The sequence below is a fragment of the Falco punctatus genome (genome assembly GCF_963210335.1).
Source record: "Falco punctatus genome assembly, chromosome: 4".
In the NCBI taxonomy this organism is placed as follows: domain Eukaryota; kingdom Metazoa; phylum Chordata; class Aves; order Falconiformes; family Falconidae; genus Falco; species Falco punctatus.
This window is the reverse complement of record NC_137583.1, coordinates 62,783,438-62,804,127: the sequence shown is the minus strand read 5'-3', so window position 1 is coordinate 62,804,127 and position 20,690 is coordinate 62,783,438. Positions and strand designations below refer to the sequence as shown.

The following is a 20,690-nucleotide window of genomic DNA, read 5'->3' as shown; positions in this document are numbered from 1 at the left end:
CCCCTTACAAAGAGTATTCCAACTTTGCATGTCCCTGTTCATGTTCCTGTTGCTGTTATCGGTGGTGTTAGGGGGCCAGAATTTGCCATTTCCTGATTACAGCCTGACTGGAAACAGGAAAAGCCAAAAATCTTGTAACACTGGTAGTCCAGTTGTGCTGAACTTATGGATTTCACAGCATCCAAGAAAGCATCGAGAAAGTTCAGATGTTCTTACAAGCTGGCTCTTCTGACCATTGACATTTCTGCCTTGCTCATCAGGGCTCCCGGGGGACTTGGCATCCCTCAGCCTGGACCTCGGGCATACCCTCGGTCTGACAGCCACTTTTCCTGCTGACCAAGGGAGATTCAATGTAAAATGTCAAAAGAGGTACCATATCCTCCAGTCTGTCCTGAGAGGTGCTGCCTACACAAAAGGCTTCCTGAATCACCAGGGAATTCAGAGCATAGATGTAAAATACTGCCACCTTGATCCCTTCTGATTTAGGCAAAACAAAGAAATGCAAGAATAGCAAAGCCAGAAATAGATTAATTCCCTGGGGCAGCTACAGTCCAACTTGCTTCTTCAGCTGCCTCTCCTGCTCCTCACCTGCCAATGCTGAAAACCCACAACGAAATTGTGAGCACTTTACAATATCGGTGCTGTCTTAAAAGGACATCACTGTGCCTCTGATTTTCTTCCCTGTGATTGTTCCCCAGTGTTTTGGGGCTGACTGCAAAATTATACCCAAAAAGTAAACCAAAGCATACCACACTTTACACAAGGTAAAAATTTTAATCCCATAATTTAAAGCCAAAATAATTGAGATTGTGGCTTCTTTACCACCATCAACAGTGTTTTGATCAACTTCTGTAATTCTCATACAGATGCAGTGATGGCTGGGGGGCCTGAGCTTTTTGCCTATGTGTAGGGTGAATAGAAGGTAGCTGAGACAACCCAAGAATCAGCTGAAAAGGCCACAAATTTGCCTGTCTATCTGCCTGCTACTCTTCTTCCTCAAACCAGATGCCTTATCTGTGCTATGCCACTAAAATGCAAGATAAATACTATTAATGGTCTGAGGCTGGACACACCATGTTGATCACAGTAGCTGAGACAGGAGCCTGGAGATCTGCTAAACTAATGGCAGAGATAAAGTGAGTCAGGAGAAGGGAAATTACAACGCATCACTGTGAACCTTCGCTAAGTCACTAAATATTGCTCCTTGTTTCCTAGCATACTTGGTCTTGATTAATTTTGTTTATCAAATAATGCACAATTTCTTCAAATACCAGCTTTTATGGAAGTCTAACAATTGTTTTTAGCCATCTTGGGAGCTAATTTTCTTACATTCCAAAATAGGAGACAACAGCAAAGGGTGCTGACCTATCCGGTCCTAATGAGTCTGCACTGGCAGAAAGACATCCACACATTCTCAGACTTTCCAAGTGCACTGTACTCACTTCAGGAGATCAAGGTGACCCTCAACTGCATCTGACCAGTTTACAGATTGTTTTTCTAATCTTGTAGACCTTCTAATCTATCTCACTCAGTCTAAACAGCATTCTCTACTGCTGTAAAGCAAAAACGTTAATTAATATTGCCATAACAAATTAGTAATAGAGGGGTGGTTGGATTTCAAATGGACCTAAATTAAAAAAGAATAGGTGTGAAAATCACATTCATTCCGCTTTGCAATGGCTTAACACTGCTGTTACTAGTTCACATCCAGAACTGCCAGAGCAGTGGTTGTCAATTTATTTATTTAAATGAAACCTCATTGTGTTTTGTGTTGTGTATCATCCAAAAGAAGCAGTGCTTTTTTTTTCCTTTGGCAAATAAAGCTAACCATTTGAATCCAGTTAAATCCCATATTTGCCAAAGGCTTTGTCTGCAGACCAAACCAATCTCAATATCCCCATTGTACTGATCCTTTACCCTGACCAGGTCAAGGATCCCTGCCAGCTAACTTCAGTGTCACCTTGGTGAGCAGTGTCATGGGAAGAACAACGACCATGACGGGGAAAGCCCCGTACCCTATACCTCTCATTCACTTCCCTCCAGAAACCTGTGTTGCAAAACTGGTTCATTTTCATGCAGTATCCATTGTTCCTGCCTCCTTCACTTTATTTCTCTCACTATCCTCATTTTCCAACTTCCTTGCAACCAGGCCCTCTGGCCTGTGTCACAATTAAGGCTGGGGCTGAGGTTGGCATTGATAGATTTGATTCCAGTGTGAAGAGGAACAGCACACAGAGCAGGCATTGAGCTTTAAGAAGCTGTTCCAGCATGTTTCTGTGAAAAGCCTTGTCTGGTCAAGTGACCAGGCACATTTTTAATAACCTTCCCTGTTGTCTCCTGCACCAAAAGAAACAGCTGATAGGTGTGTGTGTGTGTAGCTCCTGACAGTGAGATGCAAGAAAGGGAAATGGTGGGGACTGGAGAGATGCCTCTGCAATACAAGTAATGTTTGATTTTCAACCATCTATTTCTGACTCTGTAGGTGGGGAAATTTGCTTTTTATAATCAGAGCAACGGGCAGTTGAGACATTTATAGGATTACGGTTTCTTAAGCAAAACAATAGAAAAAGAACCTATTTAGAGGCACAGCATTAGTGCCTCGGATACTGCTATTATTATCCTGGCTGCTAATAAGATTGCAGTCGCTTGTAGGCTCACAGCTGAGGATCCTGGACCACCTCCTCACCTCTCATACAAGTCCAACATAAAACATGATTATTGCCCTAGAGAGATTACAGCTTGAGTCTTAGATGAAGAAATTACCATGTTTTAATGTATATGATCCATGCAAGATCAAAGGGAGATACAGAAGGGTTACCTACACAGAGTCATGGGAAACAAATTAACAGGGTAGAAAGCACAATGGTGGATCCTCTTGCACCCCTCCTGGAAGATACGTATGCTCAATTACCCCTCTGAAATGCCTGTGCACCAAGACACACAGCATGGGAAACAAACAGAACAATTAGAGATCTGTGTGCGGTCGCAGGGCCATGATCTCATTGCAATCACAGAGAGATGGTGGGACAGCTCGCATGGCTGGAACACTGTCAGGGATGAGATGGACTGTTCAGGAAAGACAGGCCAGCAAGGCGAGGTGCTGGAGTTGCTCTTTATGTGAGGGAGCAACTGGAATGTATCGAGCTCTCCCTTGGGGTGGATGTAGAATGAGTCGAGAGCTTCTGGGTGAAGATTCAGGGGCCAGCCAACATGGAGGACACTGTTGTGGGTGTTTGCTACAGGCCACCTGATCAGGCAGAGGCAGTCGGTGAGCCCTTCTACAGACAGCTGGAGGGAGCCTCATGATCACGGGCCTTGGTTCTCATGGGGGATGTCCACCTCCCTGATACCTGCTGGAGAAACAACCCAGCCAGGCTCACACAGTCCAGGGGGTTCCTGCAGAGCATTGGTGATGCAGGTGGTGGAAGAGCCAACAAGGCGAGGTGTGCTTTTAGACCTTGTATTCACACACAAAGGACTGGTTGGGGATGTGAAGGTTGGGAGCAACCTTGGCTACAGCGACCATGAGATGATGGAGTTCAGGATCCTGCATGGAGGAAGCAGGGCAACAAGTAGGATTGCAACCCTGGACTTAGGAGACCTGACTTTGGCCTCTTCAAGGACCTGCTTGGAGGGATCCCATGGTTTAGGACTCTGGAAGGTAGAGGGGTCCAAGAGATCTGGCTAATATTCAAGCATCACTTCTTCCAAGCTCAAGACCACTGCATCCCTGTGAGTGAGAAATCAAGCAAAGGGGGCAGGAGGCCTGCATGGATGAGCAAGGAGCTTCTGGCAAACCTCAAAGAGAAGAAGGAAGTTTGCAAGGTGTGGAAAAAGGAACGGGCCACTGGGGATGTAAGGATGTTGTCAGAGTATGCAGGGATGCAACGAGGAAAGCTAAAGTCCATTTGGAATTAAATCTGGCAAGGCAGATCAAGGACAACAAGAAGAGCTTCTTAAGTACATTAGTAGGAAAAGGATGACTAGGGAAAATGTGGGCCCGCTGCTAAATGAGGTGAGTGTCCTGGTGATGAAGGACACAGAGAAGGCAGTTACTGAATGCCTTCTTTGCTTCGGTCTTTCCTGCTAAGGCCAGCCCTCAGGAATCCCAGAGCATGGAGGCAAGAGAGGAAGTCTGGAGAAAGGAGGACTTTCCCTTGGTGGAGGAGGATCAGGTTAGAGATCACTTAAGCAAACCCGACACCCACAAATCCATGAGCCCTGATGGCATGCACCCCCAAGTGTTGAGGGAGCTGGCAGATGTTATTGCTAAGCCACTCTCCGTCATCTTTGAATGGTCATGGAGGACAGGAGAGGTGCCTGAGGACTGGAGGGAAGCCAATGTCACTCCAGTCTTCAAAAAGGGCAAGAAGGATCCAGGAAACTACAGCCAGTCAGCCTCACCTCCATCCCTGGAAAGGTGATGGCACAGCTCACCCTGGAGGTCATCTCAAAGCATGTGGAGGAAAAGAATGCTATCAGGAGCAGTCAGCATGGATTCACCAAGGGGGGAAATCATCCTGACTAATCTGATAACCTTCAATGACGGAATGACTGGCTGGGTAGACAAGGGGAGAGCAGTGGACGTTGTCTACCTTCGCCTCAGCAAGGCTTTTCACACTGTCTCCCACAACATCCTCACAGGTAAGCTCAGACAGTGTGGCTTAGATGAGCGGACAGTGAGGGGGACCAAGAACTGGCTGAATGGCAGAGCTCAGAGAGTTGTGGTCAACAGCACAGGGTCTCGCTGGAGGCCTGTAGCTCACAATGTTCCCCAGAGGTCAGTACTGGGTCCAGTCCTGTTCAATTTATCCATCAGTGACCTGGAGGAAGGGACAGCGCATACCCCCAGCAAGTCTGCTGATGATGCAAAACTGGGAGGAGTGGCTGGTACCCCAGAAGGCTACGCTGCCATTCAGTGAGATCTGGGCAGGCTACAGAGCTGGGTGGAGGGGAACAACAAAGACAAGTGCAGGGTCCTGCACCTGGGGAGGAATAACCCCATGCACCAGTACAGGCTAGGGGTTGACATGCTGGAAGGCAACTCTGCAGAGAAAGAGAAAAAGACCTGGGAGGTCTGGTGGACAGCAAGGTGCCATGGGCCAGCAGTGTGCCCTTGTGGCCAAGAAGGCCAATGGGATCCTGGGGTGCCTTGGGGAAGAGTGGCCAGCAGGTCAAGGGAGGTGATCCTCCCCCTCTGCTCTGCCCTGGTGAGGCCACATCTGGAGTGCTGGGTCCAGTTCTGGGCTTCCCAGTTCAAGAGAGACAGGGAGCTGCTGGAGAGGGTCCAGCAGAGGGCTATGAAGACAGTGAGGGGGCTGGAGCATGTCCCTTTAAAGGAAAGGCTGAGAAAGCTGGGCCGGTTTAGCTTGGAGAAGAGAAGACTGAGAGAGGATCTTAGCAATGTCTACAACTAGGCTGTGGAATCTCCTTCCCTAAAGACACTCAAAGCCTGCCTGGATGTGATTCTGTGCAACCTGCTCTAGAAGAACCTGCTTTAGCAGGGGGTTGAACAAGACGATGTCCAGAGATCCCTTCCAACCCTGACTATTCTGATTTTGTGACTCCGATCGGTTGCTTTCATAGCATCAGCACATATGTGTAGACAGACTAAGGAGTTTGCACATGGAAACCAGTCATCACTGCAAAATAACACACTACTTTGCATCAGCTGGGCCACAGTATTGCTCCAGCTATGTGCTGCAGGAAGTGTTTGAGTTGGTGTATCCATCTCCAGCCTCCATACCTCTCTCTTTTGCTCCTCAGTTGCCATACCCTGTAACTCCCTGCTCTCCCCTAGCCATAGATGACTGACAGAATCCCCAAAAGATTCCCCTGCACTTGTCTTTAAGTCTTACATGATACAGAACATGCTCAGGGCTTTTACAGCATTAGGTATGCTAAACAAAACTCTTCTAACAAGATGATAAAGTCTAAATATATTACTCACCCAATTAATAATACTTAGGAGAGCTGTAATAATGGTGATAATTAGTTAATGAATGGCTGATCTTCATTTAAAGAAGTGAAAAAATAGTATCTTGAAGGGAAAAACCTTTAAGACCGAAAGGCATTTTTCTCAAGTGTATATATAATCATGTAATTTAAGCTTATAAGTGTCCCAAACCCCTTGTTCTTCTGAAAAAAGAGGAAAAATAAAAATATCTAGCTTTACTTTATACAGACTCTGAAGAGTCCACTGTGATTACAGTGCATTTAGAGTGGGGTGAATCTCATTTAGCCATCTGACTTGGCTGCTGGCTGCTCTTTCAGCACAGTTGCAAATACTTCATACCATCCATACATCCACAGAACCAGCGTTTGATTTCTTCCCTTTGGAGTCTAGATTGCTTATTAAACATAGCTAGTGAGACACAGTGTGGGCTCTGCTGACTTCTGCCATTTACACAATGAACCGGCTTTGCCAGTCCGGGAAGCTGGTGGTGTGGATCTGATTTGTCAAAAATCACTATTTGTGCGACCCATTATGGTGAGACAGTTTGTGCAGAATGATTAAGGCTCCATCAATGAGCAGAGTGAGTTAGTACATAAAAGCTGAATCCCAGCCTGGTGTCATCCACACATAAAACTTCCTTCTAAACCAGACACTCTCGCAGCTGTCAGAGTCGTCTTTGTTGCTTTCTGGCTTTGTAAGTGAGCTAGGGACACTTCAAAAAGCTCCCAGTAAGCTGGACCTCATTAAAGCTCTCGCTTCATCCTGGACTTGCATCCTGACATAGTTTATGATGCTTCATTATTATCTACTTAATACAAGCCATGATAGTTCTGCTCCGCTAAATGGAGCTGTAATACAAGTGCCTGCAGTGAATTTTTCTTTGGTCGAGTTCCATGCAAAGCCATCTCTGCTTGAGCTGAAGTGTTATAATCATGCCAAAACCACATTCTTTATCTATTTTTATCTGTAGTCACATCTAGGAAGCTTTAATTATTCAAACAGATATTTTTTTCTTCTATATACAGAGTATCAGAAGCAAGCTCCTACCATTTATTTTACGATGACTACCTCCCTCTTGTGGTCCTTGTGCCAACCGTGTGGCAGGCAGATCGTCGCGCGAGGGGAAGACTAGTAACACAAAATGCCAGCGCACCTTGGAAAGGCAGCAGCTCAGAGCCTGCAGTTTCCCCAGTGATGCTGCTGAGAAGCCCAGTGTCACATGCAGCAGAGGGACCACTCCCTTCCTGCTGAATAACAGGGAATGTCTTTGTCCATTTTATTTTACTGCATCCGTTAGCCTTTAAATAGTGCATTTGTATAGTATTTTTAGAGAAATCCAACGTTTCTCCTGCCCCTTTATCTCAGCTAAACTGCTCATGCATACTGCAGTGTGAAAGGATTATATACATACACACACACAAAATAGTATGCACGTCATAAAATTCAATAGGTGGAATATATTTAGGGCTTAATCTTAGGATAGTTGAGAATTAATGGACAGAGCAGACTTTAGACTTGTTATAATGGATGTAAAATTGGAATTGTAAAATGGATGTGATTTATGTGTTTAGCCATTTATGCAGCCAAACAAAACTAGAGAACTGGTTCATGTTCTTTGAGAGTAAAATCCTTTGTTGTTCATTTAGTGCTTTCTTTATATGAGCATCTTACATGTGAGTTTGGATCTCTAATGGGAGAAAAAAAGATTTCTTTCATGTGCATGGTGCATGATGTAAACTTTTGTTAAGATAAAATATTTTTGCAAACTCCTGAGAAATAAAAATGGGAGATAAATATGCATATTCACTGGGAAAGTGAGTAAATTATCCATTTCCTTTCATCACAAAGTTTTATTCCATGAAAACTATCCATATTGTCTATGTCTCATTATACCCATCAGCTTCTTAGGCTGAATTCTAAGACACATAAAATATTAATGCACCCATAAACCTCTCCTCCTTTACTTTAAAAGCTTCAACATTGTCTTTAGACAAATTCATTTTGCTTTTTCATCCTTTCAAGTTTTCTAGTTGATAGTTTACTTCCAAGCAAGCAACTGTTATTTCCTATTGTCTTCTGAACTGGAGTAGACATTTGGTATGAAAACACCTAAGCGTGATTGCTCTTAACCTACTTGTCTTTACATCTACTGCAGACACCAGCCTTGTAATCAGCTCCGAATTCAGACAATGGTACCTTAAAATCAGTGCTACACTGAGACATCATCCAAATAAGCCCATGCTACTGAAACCACAAAGATTTGCTGTATAAATTCTTTGTGTGCTATTTCTTCTCACTCTCTATATCCAATTCACCTTTAAAAACTAAAGATGGAAAGAGAACAGTCCCTGAACAAACATAGATAAATGAAAAAAATGAATGTGTTTTGGTTTGTTCAGAGAGATAGCCTAAGTGTCCCATGACCTCTAGACTCTTTGTTCATGTCATTTAATTGTTGAGTTCCTATTTTTAGGCCATCTCCTATGAACTTGGCACTATTATTCACAGAAATAATTACAATCAACTCCTTTCCCTCCTATGTGTGTCATTGCTTTATTAGGTTAAACATAAGGAATAACGTGAGTCTCTGAGGTCTTGTGAAGAGGGTGAGAATGGCAACACTGGCTTAATTTCTTGTCTGATAATTAGCTTTCATCCAAATCAACTCTGCCCTGTACTTTTAAGGAATAATCCTCACAGGGATATATAAGAATAAACTCATTACTTCTGAATCAGTCCCCTCTTTTTTTCTACTCTCCTTGATACACATACAAGTAATTCTAACTCTTGGTGCCTAATGACCCTTGTACACCGATCATATGGACAACAGTTCATAGCAGCACCACCAATACACTGTTAGGCCTTGGTTATCCTGGTCATTGCAGAGAAACACTGTCCAAGAGAGGTGCAGAAATTGAAAATGCTTGTTTAAACCTGATCCAGCTATACTGCAAACCGAGGGAGTGGCCATCAACATGCAGCAGCCAAAAAGCCAAGCTAGAAAATAACAGGGAGCAGTGGTTGATAACACAAGAGACATAAAATCGAGTTCCTTGAAGGCTTGTGATTATGGCAGCAATGCCAGCCAGATGAGCTGACTGGTGCACACCAGAAGATACAAATCAGAGCCACACTGAAGCTTTTGCGTCTGAGTATCAGCAATTCAGATGACCATGGAAACAGATCACATAGCTCTTAAAGCTGTTCTCTGAACCACAAGTTAGCAGGCACCACTTGGAAAGCAGCATGACTGCCTCAAAACAGTGTCCTGTAATAATGTATTATGGTGACTCATAGCATGATAACATAGAGAGAAGAAGAATGTCCCATGAGGGTCACTGTTCTGGAAAACATCTTCACAAATGCTAGAGGTAGTTATCAACTCCTGTCCAAGAAAAAAAGAAAAAGCCCAGGCACGTACATTTCTATTGATCATATGGATCATTAAGCTTGCAGGTCAGCCCAAGGGTTTTGCTATTCCCAGCCAGGACTGACAACACATTAAAACACTGACATATTTTGCTGCCTTTTGTGGCATTGCATGTTCCTCCTTCAGTGGTCAGGATTTTTTCCTATATAGAGTTACATGGATGTTACGAGAACAGCAGGTACAAGTTCTTAACACAGAGATATCTTTGCCCATTCTGTACTTGTCTTCTTCAAAAAGAAACCTTCTTCAGTGGTGTAGCACATTCCTGCTGATCATCATTCATCCACATCTGTCTGGTTCTCTGATGGTTTAGGCCAAACATCAACCATCAACTCTGGCAAGCATCTCAGCCTGACTGCAGGAGTCTGTGCGTTGTATTTGCCCTTCCACTAGGTGCTGGCTACTAGTTAGACAAGACAGCAAAGCAACTGAAAACCTATTTATTTACTAAAAAAGCAGACGATTTTACTGAAATCCACAAAAAGTTTTGAAAAACAAAACCACAAAATATTGCCATATGAACCCTCAAGTAGAAATTATTTTTTCCCTTCCTTTTTTTTGTTTTAGTGTAGGATATTTTTGGTGACAATCATAATAATCCTACTGATAGGAGATGCCCTCTGCTTCCGCAGGGCAAGAACCTTCAGCTGCATGTTTTACATTTTGACTTTGAGGGAAATCAATGTACAGGAGGGATGAGGCTGCTTCTGTCACCACGTTCTGGAGAACACTGATGGGAAGAAATGAGTAGCATTCCTCAAAACACTGACAAGCTACAATGCATAAATTTTCATCTCAAATCCTGTATTCATAAAAAAAGAATGTAACAGATCTTTCAGATTTTGTCTTTGATGTAGATATTTTGAAATTTATCTCTCTATGAATAGGCAGGATCCTAAAATGAGTGTAAGTTTTCAGAAAATTACATCTTTGCCTCCATCTTTTCTTGGACATTTGTGGACTTAGAGAGATCTTAAGCCCTCCCTCTCTCAAAGAGAAAGAAAAAAAAAAGGAAGAAAAAGTGATCTCCTTTATATATCAAAAATCGAGCAAACAAGCTAAACTAGAAAGTCCTTACAGGCAGGTTAACACCCTTGCCATGTAAATGAGCTGAAATCAAGGAGATATCTGAGTAAAGCTTCACCATGGTAAAGCAGGAGTAACTTGTGCAAATCCGGGGGATCTGTTGGGGAGCCTTTGATAACAACAGGTCACCAGATAAATGCAATGAGGCTGAACTGAGCAGCAGGAGAGAAAGAAATATTGCAAAGACAAGCTGGAAAAAAAAAAAAAAAAAGCCTTCCAGGCTGCCTTTGACAGAAATTGATCTGAGCAAATTAAACACTCATACTGTAGCTGTTAGCAGCCTAAGGTTTTTTTCCTTCTCCCTTTCGAAACAAGAGATGCTTTCAGGGACATCAGCACAGGCAGATTTGCCTTTGCTAGGCAGTGGTATCTGGTGTGTGGGAGCAGGGCTGCTCCCAGCTGCAGATGTGAGGGAGACTTGATGGGGTCAGGAATAGAGGCTTAAAATGCAGAAATTACTCCACTGAGGACCTAGGAACAGCTTTTGGTATGAGAAGCAGAATTGACACCTTTGTTAAAAATCAGGCAAAACCCCCAAGTCTGGGAAGGAAGCTGTTGGAGTTACAGCACAGTCCTGAAGTGAAATCTTTGCAAAGGTACACATAGGGAAACGCTTTGGTGGGAGCTGGGAGCTGTGTTTTGCTGCCTATGCCACGTGCTATATTCTGGGAGCTTATTTCTTTGCGCATATACATGCTAGCATTACAAATATTAAAAGTCTTTTTTGTGGCTGGGAAATTAAGGTGAATAACTGAACCAACATAAACTATTTGCTGTGATATATGTGGGCATGAAGACACAAAACAATGTGGGAAGCTAATACCTTTATTCCATATTCCCACAGGCATAAACCAGAGCAGAATTTGAACCTGTGGATTTATAGTGAATAAAATATAAAACTTACCCTGAAATATGTTGCAGCTGTTTCTCATTCCATCACGCAGCTGATAAATAGCTAATCTCCAGTTCAGGCCTCTCTATTTAAATGAACACAGTAAAAAGTTTAAATATCTCTGACTGAACTACTTCAGCTGAATATTCTGAGTTCACTGCTTCTGGCCCCTATTAAATGCAATTCATATAAAGATTTTTTTTTACTAGTATTTGTCTCTCGACACAGACGGTATCTGCTCCTGCTAAAAGCTTTCAGACCGGAAGAAATATATACTAAAAAATGCATTATTTAGTAAGCATAAGCATCACTAATGCTAGGAGGACAGAGGATTTCTTCTGTGTTAACTGTTAACAAATATTTTGCTCTCTACAGGCAGTCTCACCCCCACCACTAAAACTGATGATTTCCCAAAGCTGGGACCAAAAAAGAAAAAGGGGACTACATCTTTCCCTGCAGCACAGCAGACAAGCGAGAGCTGTGAGACACCTCCAGTTTGCTGCATATTCTGCTTACTCGCTCATCTGCTTTCTCAGCTGCCTTCTGCCCTGACAGTGTCAGGCAGCTGCCAGCCCCGCACACCCGGCTGCAGGCAGCGAGCAGGCAGCTCTCCCGTGCCCCACGTGTGGCCAGTCCCCCCCTCCCGTGACACGGCCTCCCACAGCACGGGGTCACACGCAACTTCCAAAGTCCTGAGCCCTAATTCCCTTTCCTGGCTCTGGTTGTCCTGTTGCAGGTTTCCATTTTCCCTTCTGACACTGCTGTTCCTAGGACTGGTCTCCTCTCTCCTGGCACGCCTCATCCAGGCAGGAGCAGGCTGGAGCTGGAAGTAAGAAAGCAGCTGTATGAACAATTCAGTAAAATTTTAGGTCAACTGTTAGGTGCCCCGTGCTTGTGATAACTGCTTGCATTAGAGCACATTAACGTGATTGCACTTGCAGCAGACTAACAGTGATCTGTGCAGAGGCACAAAATCAAGTGCAATAATAATACACACGTATGAAAAACAACATGATCACTACCTAATTAATTAATAACCGGTTACTGATTAAAAGGGGAGCATTTGGAGCTAAATGTGTCCTTGACAACACTAACAGGATTGGTTTAGCACTGATTGTATTTTACAATAAGACATACAAGTGCAAATAATTGCTTCCACTATATCATGGAATTAGTTCCATGACAGTTCAGCTGATTACTTCGAGGTTTTATCTGCGTTTTGTAGCTGCAAGATCCACTACCATTTTGCACCTTGCTAGCCAGTAGTGGAACACTCTTGCCTGTTTACATGTATTGCATGTAATGTAACAGGAGAGGCAGAATCAATACTATAGATATATACAGTACCTGCATCACAAAGGTTACCGTGCTCAGAAAATAGCCGATGAAGACTTGAGGTAATGAGCTGAAACATCCTGAAAGTAATTCCTAGCAGCACTAAAGACAATAATATAACTTCTCTTGACATGGGTAATCCTCCACAGACTGAGGGAAGCACAATTTTTTTCTGGAAGGGAGTTTTGTGGTCCACTGGGAGTTTGAGTGAGATATGGGATATACCCTACAAGTGAGCAACGGCTCATAACTCAGGAGAGGTGGAACCTAAATGAAGTCACAGAGGTCATTCTTATTTTATCACTGGGGGAAATATGCCCTGTATATCACTCAGCCTTCTCATACTTTCAGTTACTGGGATAATTCTGGGTACAGCAAATTGTTTGTGGTTTTTTCATCTAGTGTTTCATGAACAGAAAGCTTTTACAACTAAAAACAATTGCAGAGGGACCGTTTGCCCTGTGAGTCCAAAGCTAGGCTTCTTTACAGATAAGTTTAATGAATACATGGGAACTTTTGGTTCCTGTAGGGCATGGAGCTATCAGCTAAACATTTTTGTCCTCTTTCAGTAAGTTTTGTGCTGCTGCTGCAGTGCAGAACCTAGAAGGGCCAATGAAGCAGTCAGAGAAATTTGCCAATCCTTTTATCTTCCTTCACGGTAGCAGCCATTTGTGTGATGTGAATATTTCTGCAGAAGAGACTTCTGTGCATGTTTTCAGATGGCTTTCCTAATAAAATTGGTTTTCTGTGATCAGCTTTCTGCTGCAGCTAGTAATCCTTGAGACTGTTCAACGATATTTGACAGCAGGAGATATCTCAAGACACTCGGTCTTTATATATTCAATATAAAAATGGGAACTTTGTTGAAGCAAGAGCTACCCAAACTAGTCCCACACAGAGAACAATGCAGTTAACCCAAACACAGCAGTAAGCTGGCCAGGCAGCATGTTGTCAAGGTGTACCAACACATACTGGTGTCTCCATTTGGTCCTGTTTCTTCTCTTCTTAATGCAGGGGCCCTGGGTGTCCTCTTTTTTAGAGTTATGAGCCTATTTGAGCATGCAGAGTGCAGAGTCACAGAGGGTGTAAGGGGAGTCTTGGGCTTTATAAGTGCTTCCTTGTAGCTGCATGTTATCAAACTATTTCTTAATTAAAGCCTACACAATGGATCAATTCTGTGGCTGTGACCTGAAACAGGTTTTGATATGATGCATCTCAATTTGTTTTCTTGATGAGACAGCTGTACTTTTTCACTTAAAATGGAATTTTTCAGGCTAGGTTGTGAGTTGCATAAAAATGCGGGCATCTGGCAGCGTCATGAACCACCCAGTTCTGACCTCAGCATCTGGCAGGAATACTTTTGCTGGCAGTACAACACCGACCCAGACTTTGAGGGTACCACAGGTTCACTAATGCCAAGCTGTGCCTGTACTGAGCCCAGAAGCCCACAACAGTGCAGGCCTGGCTCCAGCATATACACACCCAGAGCTTGTGCAAAAGCCCCTCCTGCCATGCCTTGGCAGCTCCCTCCTCCCACACCTGAGAAGGCGGCTGGAAGAGGAGTATTTGTGGCATTTGTTGCAAGCACGGGGTCAATGGGATAGCAGAGGCATACCACTATGAAGGGATGAAGTCTCTGCTTTTCTTTTGGGGCAACCTGGCTGCCACGGACACCTCATACTTTCTGCAGAGGGGTACATTGCATCCAGAAGTCTTGTTTCTATAATGCATGTGTGAGCCCTCTAGCATCAGTTAGCTGTCAACGTAGGAATCGAGAATACCAGGAGGCAGCAGATTTCTGTTGTGTACATTTGGATTTGACTGTATTAATTATTTTCATACAGAAAATTTTTCTTTTTTATGAGATCTGTGGGCCTCTTCTTGCTTTATACTATACAGAATGAAGTAGCGGGTGACATTGTGCTAATGACTGGGGCACAGTTCTACTAAACCAAGGAAAGTGCACTCTGATGGGTTCCCTGTGGATGGAGAGACTGAGCCCACATGTCAGTCTGGGAAAAAACTGGAAAGGGAGAATATGAGGGCAGTCATCTCAGTGCTTGATTGGTACGGCCAAGGGATCAGGCAAGAAAAAAGTACTGTTTCTTTTATTTGTACCTATGATGGTAACCTAAAATTTATCTTCTGAGTTTAAGTGCATTCTAGTAACAGCTGTGAACAATTTCACTGTTTTTCAATGCAGTATGTTTCCAGTTCAAAGGACTGCTAGTAATCCTAACAAAGCTCTTTCTGGTTCTCTCAAATGCTAAGATAAATTCAGACATAGAATTATTAAATTCTCCTTTTTTTCTAACATACCTGGTTCTGATTTCTGAGGGGCTTAATTAGCAAAAAGCAGAAGGTTGAGAAATGGTTGATTAGAGGTTCAGCTGTAAACTGGAAATATAGTAAGTCAGATGTCTGTTGATGAGTCTACTGTGGCACATTTATTATAGGATAGATGGGGCAGGTGCTAAAATCCTTACTTAGCAAAATTGAAGCCAATCAATGTTGACAGTGGATTAAACAGCAGCATTTGTTGTATTTGGCAGCTGTGGAGGGGTTTGCAGTTTGTTAGAGAAAGGGAGCAGTCTGCAATGCATCTGAGGGGTTTGTGTGCAATACATCGAGAGATGAATGAGCCAGTGTTAAGAGGAAACTAAGTGAGTGTGCTGGTTTTGGCTGGGATGGAGTTAATTTTCTTCATAGCAGCTTGTATGATGCGATGTTTTGGATTTGTGACCAGAACAGTGTTGATAACACAGGGGTGTTTTAGCTACTGCTGAGCAGTGCTTACACAGCGTCACAGCCTTCTCTGCTTCTCACCCTTTCCCACCAGCAAGAAGGCTGGGGTTGGGCAAGAAACTGGGAGTGGGCACAGCTGGGACAGCTGACCCCAGGTGACCAAAGGGATATTCCGTACTGTATGATGTCATGCTTAGCAATAACAGTTGGGGGAAGAAGGAAGAGGGGGATGTTCAGAGTTAAGGCATTAATAATAGACCTGTTAAACTGTCTTTATCTTAACCCACAAGTGTTCTCATTTTTACCCATCCATCTGGGAGGAAGGGAGGGAGCAGCTGCGTGGGGCTGAGCTGCCTGCCAGGATAAACCCATAACAGTGAGTAACACTGGGACACGACTGTGGGAAGTATATGAAGTCACCATGTATAAATCTGTATTAACATACTGGTTTCCACTGAAGCTGGTGGCAAATTTTTGTTGGGTACAGGTTCCATGTGAGAGGAGCACATTTAGGGAATATTTGGAAAGGAAAAGACTGAGATAGTACAATTTAAAAACCACATTGATGGTTGTTCTCAAATAGCTGCCTGGTTTCCATTCATACCTTGAAGGGCTAATCAATAAAGCATAATTATCTCTTCTGTTTATAGGGTGATGCTTGTCTTCAGTTGAATCGAGAGCTATTGAAAGGCCATATGAGGAAGACCTGAATGTATGTGTCAGGATCAATTCAGAGTTTAAATTGCTTATAATGGCTTTTTAATATCAATGCAGATATCTCCAAGTGGCCTAAAAAGACAGTGACAAAAAAGTAACTGGCTGTGTCATGGGCTGGTTTTGCTTTTGTAGTTTAAAGCAATATTGTCAACTGGAAACCTAGGCAAGGAACTAAGAGTAGTGCTAAATACAACACTTTACATCTTTCTGAAACAGCTTGTGATTGTTTTATTTATTTTAGCTTTCTTTGCTGCCTGATTGTTGAACAATTCAAATTAAAAAAAAAAAAAAAAAAAGATGACCACTATGAAATTTGTTGAAAGAATTAAGTTATTTATAAAGTTTTGATAGATGGAATCACAGAACAGCTGAAGAAGGAAAGAATCTCTGGAGTTCTTCTAGTCCATCCTCCACTCAAGCAGGCAAGCAGGATGAGCTACAGTAGATTGTCCAAGCCCATGTCTGGTTGTGTTTTGAGTATGACCACAGATGGAGAGTCCACAGCCTCTCTGGGCATCCTGTTCCAGTGTTTGACCATCTTCACACACACACACACAAAAAGTGTTTTCTTGTATTCACGTTGAACATCAGGGTTTTTAATTTCTGCCCATTGCCTCTTGTCCTGTCACTGGGCACTACTGAGAAGAGTCTGGCTCCCTTGCCTTCATTTCCTCCCATCAGGTTTTTATACACATTGATGAGATCCCCCTGAGCCTTCTCTTTTCCAGGCTGGACAACCCCAGCTCTTGCAGCCTCTCCTCATATGAGAAGTGGTCCTGTCTCTTGATCATCTTAGTGGATCTTTGTTGGACTCAGTCCAGTATGTTCTTACCGCTCTTGTACTGGGGAGCCCAGCAGTAGACTCAGCACTCCAGATGTGCCTCACCAGTGCTGAGCAGAGAGGATCACCTCCCTCACCCTGCTGGCAATGCTCTTTCCAGTGCAGCCCAGGAGGCTTTTTGCCACCTTCATCATGAAGTCAAATTGCTGGCTCACAGCTTGTCCACTAGGGCCCTAAGCTCTTTCTCAGCAAATCTGCTTTCCAGCTGGTCATCCCCCAGCCTGTCTGGGTGCCTGGGGTTGTTGCATCCCAGTATAGGACTTACCAGTTCTCCTTGCTGAACTTCATCAGGTTCCTGTCAGACCATTTCTCTGGCCTGCTGAGGTCCCCCTGGATGCCAGCATAATCCTCTAGCCTAACAGCCCAGTGTTGTATCACAGCCAAACTTGCTGAGGGTACACTCTGCCCCATCATCCATATCATTTATGAGGATGTTAATATTATTGGACCCAGTGTTGAGCCCTGCGGTACACCACTAGTGACATGCCTACAACTGGACTTTGTGCCACTGTTCACAACCCTCTGGTCTCAATCTTCCAGCCAGTTTTCAGTCCACCTCACTGTCTACTTATCTAACCCATACATTGTCAGCTCGTCTATGATGCTGCTGTGGGAGATGGTGTCAAAGGCATTTCTAAAGCCAAGGTAAACAACATCCATTTGCTCTCCCCTCATCCACCAAGACAGTCACCTCATTATAGAAGGCTATCAGGTTGCTCAAGAACAATTTCCCCTTCTTAAATCAATGTGGACAGCTCCCCAGTCTCCTTCTTGTCCCTCAGGTGTTTGGAAATGCTTTCCAGGAGGATTTTGTCTACCACCTTCCCGGGAGTGGAGGTGAGGCTGTCAGGCCTGTAGTTGCCAGGATTTTTCTTCTTGCCCTTCTTGAAGGTAGGAGCGACATTTGCTCTCATCCAGTCTTCAGGAACCTCTGCCAGTTACCATGAGCAGGAGCAGAATAGAGCAGGGCATTTTCATATTGGTTTTCCTCTGAGCTGCAAGCTACTGAGCGAATTTCAGGAAAAGTTGTTCCAACACTTTCATGGTAAGCGCTGTGCTGGAAGCTTGATGAGGAGATCAAAATGGTCCCTTCTGGCTTTAAAATCTTTGGGTTTGAAATTACTTATAATTCTGCCGAGTGAAATGCAACTGATACAAATTCAACACCTTTTTTATAAGTTGATCATGTCCCTTTAGCACAATTATTTAATAGTCCTAAACACTCTTGTTAATAATGTGTGACAGACAGCTGTGGTGGGAATGCTTCATGATTGCTCCTTATGCAATATCATGCTGAGATTACTCTGCTGTTTATGTTATCTGTACTTCAATTCAGACATGTTTTATTATAGTACTTTAAAAGGGAGAATGGAACATTTTATCATATTTTCCTGCCAAACCCCTTGTGTCTATTTTTTTCTCTTGAAGAATTGTTTTTATCATCTATCTCTTACTGTGTATCATAGCATTATCTCCACCTGTTAAGGGAAAAAATGAATGGACTTACAGTGTACAACAGACTGACAGCAAATCATAGCATGGATGTTCCCTTCAGAATGACAGTTATACCCTAGATGGCATAGTGACTAAATAACTCATTGTGAGAAACTCCTTTTCACAGACAGTTGTTAAATTGGAGGTATTACCAAAACAGAACGTAAGAATTATTGCTTGCTCTATGGTCATTTTTCTTTAAGTAAGGATATCCACCTCTTCTGGTTTTTTGTGTTGGGGTTTTTTTTTTCCTTCTATAAGAAACAAACTGAAAGAACCAGCCCAGTCCTCAGCATCATTACAGCATCATTACGGTTTTTGCTGACCTAGTGTTTTCACTATAAATCCTGTTTTCCACATGCCTTGAGATCAGGGTTCATTTGCAGTCCAGGCTTGTGTGTGGGAAAGCGTTTTTTAAAACACTTTGAGGGCTAAGCCCTTGTTAAAATTTACAGGAGAGTGACATAAAAATAAAAATGAATTATTTCAGATGCTTTCTAGTACTGCTCTTTCATTCCTGTAGCAAAGATGCTAAATCTCAGTTTGAAGCTGAGATTTTGCTAACATTTAATGGGAAATTTCTATAGCTCTGCATAGATTAGAATCAACACATTCAGATGAATGGCTTAATTTATATAGAAAATTTTTCATAGTGAATAAATATTCCAAAAACATTACTGTATGGATATAATAAAAACCCCCTCTGGTAGTCCAAAGACTAAACACAAAAACAAAAAAGGGCATTTTGTTTTATTAGAAGTTCAGCAGCAGATCAGTAATGCAGATGGGCAGATCTACCAAATTTAAGCTGAGTGCTGACATAAAGATTAACAAAACAGCATCCACTGGAAAACAAAACGAAAGAAAGGCAGCTTGTTCCTGCTGAGACACCCTGCAGGAGTGCACTGAAATCCACTGGAGATGGAGGGTTAACCTTAGCGCCCACAGTCAAGGTGACCTGAAGCCTTTGCTTTGGAACAAGGATCCCTGCTGGCAGCAAGCTGGGCCAGGAGGGGCTGCCGGGGGTGGCAGGTCTCCAGCCAGCATGGCTGCCACTGGGAGAGGAGGCCTGACCACAGCCCCAGCTCCCGTTGAGGTCCACACAGCACAGCTCAAGGGAGGGAAAATCGTGCTTGTAAGCATATTTATAACACGGAGTCCACCGTGTGCTCTGGCAGTGCTGTGGCAGCCTGAGCAGCTGGGTATGGGCTCTGCAGTTCCCTCAAGCCCAGGACGCCCTTGCTGCGTGCCACCATGGTGGGCTTCACGGGAGGGCCCTGGCTGAAGACACAGCATCTGTCAGCTCCTCAGCAGGAAAGGGCTTCTACCTGCAGCATTCACAAACACCAGATAAACCAGACTCTCATCCAGCCCACTACCTGCCAGGACAGTACTACATTCTGGACAGGCTCTTTCAGGTCCCTAATTAAATCTAGCCCTGGTTATTAATGAGTGGAAGGTCCCAGGTCAGGCCCTGTTGCATGGCATAAGTCATCTGGATTCAGCCAGGGTTTGTTCCTACTGCCCATAATGTGTTGGCTCAACAGTGTCAGTGTGCAGAGGCAGGAGAGGGTGCCAAGCGATTCTCCACGACAGCTCTTGTGCCTGCGGGGTGTCCTCCCCTGCGCACTAGAACAGCTCACACTGGGCAGCAGACTTTGCTTCACCCATCAAGTGAGTGCTCAAACACACAAAAACCTGTCCAGCAGGATAATGGGAGGCATCCTCTGGGCTAACTGAGCCTTGTCAGCCCAATTCCTGCTTTCCAGAGCCTGAGGATGAAATTGAGATTGACTCTTGCTTAAAAATGAAAATGGGAGGGAGGAAGAAGCATTTATTCCTGTCTCCCTGCCTTCTTGTAAGTACATGACAATAGCGTGGCTGCACATGGGGTTACACTGGTTTAGCTTCACACAGTTTAACAGCTGATTTAAATTCAGCAGGTGCAAGTTCTCTGTGTGGACAAGACTCAAGTTTATAGGAAATCAATGGGCTCAGACATTTCTGAAATCTTCCCCTATGCCAGGTACTATGAAATTCTCTAGCACTGGGGTAAGTGACTACACGAGATGCAAGTCAATTCCAAGTCAGGCCAGCTGACTGATTCTGATAAATTCTGTTTTCTGCCTCCCGTTTCACATCCTCCCTCATTTATTTATTTTTTTCTCTTTTTAGATACCATTGTTAAAATGAC

General features: G+C 43.6%; 1 protein-coding gene across 2 annotated transcripts in view; it reads left to right on the top strand.

Annotated features, from left to right (window-relative positions):
- Positions 1-20,690, top strand: part of ADARB2 (adenosine deaminase RNA specific B2 (inactive)) — a 353,051-nt gene that overhangs the window by 216,703 nt on the left and 115,658 nt on the right. The gene's annotated exons all lie outside the window — the stretch shown is intronic.